The sequence below is a fragment of the Hakea prostrata genome, chromosome 5 (assembly GCF_041222555.1).
Source record: "Hakea prostrata isolate BN-2017 chromosome 5, UWA_Hpros_2, whole genome shotgun sequence".
NCBI classification, from domain to species: Eukaryota; Viridiplantae; Streptophyta; class Magnoliopsida; order Proteales; family Proteaceae; genus Hakea; species Hakea prostrata.
In genome coordinates this window covers 58,944,265-58,948,707 of record NC_142604.1, presented here as the reverse complement: position 1 = coordinate 58,948,707, position 4,443 = coordinate 58,944,265, and positions in this window count along the sequence as shown.

The window sequence follows — 4,443 nt, the reverse complement described above, 5'->3', positions numbered from 1 at the left end:
TGAGTGGAGGATCTGTAGACCACCTCAGGCAGCTTTGATATGCACGGTAGAGAATTATTCTTTGTGTAGGTTTTGCATAGATGTTAATTAATTTTTCTTTGTTAAAAGAGAAAAGACAAGCATTAACTCATTATTAGTATCATGATAATTTTGTCTTATTTAATTTTTAAACCTCTCAAACAAAAGTTCAGGGATTATAATGGGGTCAGCAAGCTAAAAAGTGCAAAAATAAATAAATAAAGCCTAGTCTCTTTTTCATCTTCAATTCTATTTTCTATTGGGTCTCATAGATTAATATAAGACTAGAATTAGGTTATTGTGCTTTTTCGTTAGTCTATTAGGTAGGGTTGCAAGTTTGGCCCTGATTCACTATAAACTCAAATAGGGTTTGGGCTCAAGATTTTGGCTCTAAGAGAGGGTTAGGGCTAAAATATTTTGGTCTTGACCACGGCCAAGGGAGGCATGAGATTACTCTTTGGCCTACTGAGCTTGTCCTGACTCGTCCCTAATTTTTTGTACAGACTCTAACCCTGATTTTTACCATAATCCTGGCATTGATGATTGATCTCAATGAATTAGGAACATGGACAAGGATATGGTCAATCAGGGCCAATGCCATGTATAGGGTCAATTAGGGCCAATCAAGACTAGGGTCAGAGATACAGCCAATCAGAGCGAGAATGAGCTTGGCATGGCCCTGTAGGGTTTAGGGTTAGGGACAATAACCCTTAGCCCAAGGCAAGAACGAGCTTAGATTAAAATATATAGGGTTGGGCTTGGAATTGCAAAAACCTGGCCCAGCCCGACCGTGTTGCAGCCCTAACTATTAGGGTTTTTGTGGTGTAATTACCTATTTTAACCAAATTCTTTGGAAACGAAACATCTCCGATACATTATCGATACGATACCCATTTCTCCCTTTCGTTTCTCATGGGAGTTAGGATTCTCAACCCTCACGTTGTCTCTCGCTCATGATCTCTCTCTCTTGCGCTTGGAAACAAAGTTTTTCTCGATCCGAAATTGTCTCAAGCATCTTGCTCCTTCTCGACCTGCATCATTTTGCTGCCTCTCTTTGTGGAATGCAACTTTTGCGACTTCTATCTTAGTAAAGGTATGTTCTTTCTTCAACGGAAAAACGCATATGTTCGAGTAAATTTGGGACTAATTAACCCTTACATGGTTTGATGAATTTATAAGAAGAAGGGTTTTTATTTTACCGGGTTTCTCGATCTTGGGGGTATTGTTTTTTTTTTAGGTTTCTGTAGTTCCGAGATGTGATGGGTATGTGCCATGTTTGGTGATTGAAAACCAAGAAATTACTCAACGTAGGTGTCTTCCAATCTAGGCAATCGAAGAGGAAGACTAAGTTTGCATTTTTGCTACTTGGTTTTCAGCCTTTCGATCGTTTTGAGTTATTTGAGGATTTTAGTTTTCGCCATTAGAAGATGGTGTTTGCTTTCATATTTTTCGGAGTGACAGAGGCATAAACTGAAGTACTCTAGGAGTTGAAACTTTACTGATCAAGTAGGATTCATGTACACTTCTCTTATCTCAAAAGAACAAATTACAGAAAGTTTCAGTAGCATCTATGGGGAAGAAAACACAAAAGTTAAGTTGCAGTAATTACAATTACAAAGGCATAAGTACACTTTGATCAGCATTGTCATTTCTATTAATGCAATTTAAATCCAACAAAAACTAGAAGGGTATCACCTGTGGAAGAACCATGAATCAAAATAAGCACATTTTGATGCAAGTGTCTAATAATTACAAGAACAGGGGAAGGGAAGAAGGAGAATTCCATATTCTTCAAATTACAAAAGAGCCTGAAATCACGATACCGTCTTCAGAGAGAAGCGTGAAGTTGCTAGTCTATGTTGAAACTGACTTAGCATATTGTCATTCTCATTATCTGTACTTCTTTTTGGATGAATAAGTAATTCATTACCAAAGGACCCCCAAAGAGGAAAGAATAGCAAAAAGGTAAGCAATTTTTTTTTTTCACAATTTTTTGTGTTAACAAGATTTTCTCATATATGTTTGTGTTTCTCAAGAGTTTTGCTGCATGCCTATTCCACACTGTGTGCACCTAAGATTCTGCAGTTGCCTTTAGCTTTTTTGTGTGTTTTGCTTCTGTTTATATGTCTTCTTTTGTTTCAGTTGCAAATGAAGAATTAGAAAGAAGGGAAATGCACCAGCTTCGTATTGATTGACTTGGATACTCTGTATAACAGTTGAATACAAGAGCAGAACTCAAGCAGTTAATAAAATTAAGGTCTACTATATTTCAGGCATATAAAGAGTATAACTGTTGTTTGGATACAATTGACTGGGCAGCAAACAAGAAGATGGCAGAGAGACAGCCACTCGACCAACAGCATCAACTGGAGCAGCAGCAGATTCAGTCACAGACAGCGAAGGAAGACATTATGGCCTGTGTAACAGCATTGGAAGCTGCACTCCTTCCATGCTTACCTGCAAGAGAACTGCAAGCAATAGATCGTTCTCCCCACCCTTCTCACCAGATCGATGTAGAAAGACATGCTAGAGATTTTATGGAGGCTGCCAAAAAGCTTCAGTTGTATTTTATCGGTTTACAACATGAAGATCAACCAAGCAAGGAAGAAATGCTCAGAAAGGAGATCTCTCTGATGGAAGAAGAGTTGAAGACCAAAACTGAGCTGATTAAGAAGCATGAACAATTAATCCTAGGTTGGAGGAAGGAGTTGAAAGACCAGTTGGACAAACATATAACTGAGCTGGACAGGGTGTAATTGCCAACTTCCAATTGGGATGCTTTCTTGTTCTGTTTTAAGATGTAATTTCCTTGCACCTCTCTCTCTCCCTCTCTCCCTCTCTCAGACTTGGAATTTACTCTTCACCATTTTGAGAGGGATCAGAATGTAAGTCGAGTGCTGTCTATTTGGACAAGTGCGCATGTAACTACAAGGAGTGATTAAGATCATTTTCTTATCCAGTCTGTTTTCTAGACCAATTTGCTAGTATCTAACTCCATTAAATGTGCATTACTAGTTCTTAGTACAGATTAATATTTGTTGTCAAGATAGAGATGGCTGCTGTGAAGATAAGTCCAGTTTCATGGAGGAAACATTTGAATGTATTTTCTTTCCAAGTTACTATTCTTGGTGGACACCTAAAGATAAAGAAATCTCGAAATGAACTGACAATTGAAACATTTGGACCAGCTGCTCGCAGAAGTTGAAGGTGGAGCCTATCTCAGTCCTTTTCACATAGTTCATACCTTTTGTATATTTCTGAATACTATGATATTGTATTAGAAGATTGTGGAACATCATCCCCCTCCCCCCTCTGAAAATGAAACCATCAGAACGCAAGCTATGCTTTTCTATACCTTCTGAAAACAGCTATCAGCCATGATAGTTGATATTGTTTTTGATGGACACATTTCTGCCTTGTTCAGTCATGTTGCAGGAATGTAGATGTGGTGGATGCACCAGGCTCAGCAGTTTTGAGGTCGATTGGTTCTACTTCGAAGTCATAAACCTCGTTAGTTTTAATATCTTTCTTCTTATCTACATGGGAAAAGACATTTTTTTTTTGGAACAGGAAATTTTCTATATATTGGAGATGGGCTTATTATATGGTCTAATGCTTTGTTAAGCAATCATATTTTGTGACCACAGCCTAGGAGTGTCAACAGGAGAAATCCAAGCCCTACGTACCCTATTAGGATTTAAAAATTTCCAACCCTAACCCAACCCTGACTGGGCGTGACCCAACCTTGTCAGTTTTGAGGTCAATTGGTTCTACGCTTCTACTTCGAAGTCATAAACCTCATCACTCTTAATATATTTCTTCTTATCTAAGGCTATTGTCTAATGCTTCATTAAGCAATCATATTTTATGACCGTAGTCTCTAAGAATCTTTCTTTTGGGTCAAAAGTTCTTACGATCTTTGCTACAACACAGTCAGGAAAGGAACTAGAAGCATTTCCAATATTTCATTTGCCACTCGGTTGGAACGTCTAAGGATTAGGGAGACCCAGAACATCTAGAGTTTTAACTCATCTCTCTAAGCAAGAGCATCCCAATTAGGGGTGTAAATGGATAACAAATCCGCCCCCAAACCCCCCCCCCCCCCCGAGAAGGCGCCCCCCCCCCCCCCATTACAATAGGATGCGAGGAACCCCCTATCCGGAATCCGCCGATAAAATTATCCGATAAGTTACTATTTGGATTTGTTTTCTTATTTTATAATTTTTACTGAAATATGTGAGTATTTTCTAGATTTTTTATTAAAATAACACAAAGTTTTAAATCTAAATTTGAAACCAACACTACAAATAAAGGGAAAGATGTTACCGGGAAAACTGTATTCAACATATCATGCCATTTAGAATAATTTATTCAATAAAATAACTATCCGATTATCATCCGAATCCGGCTGAATAAGTCCGAAAT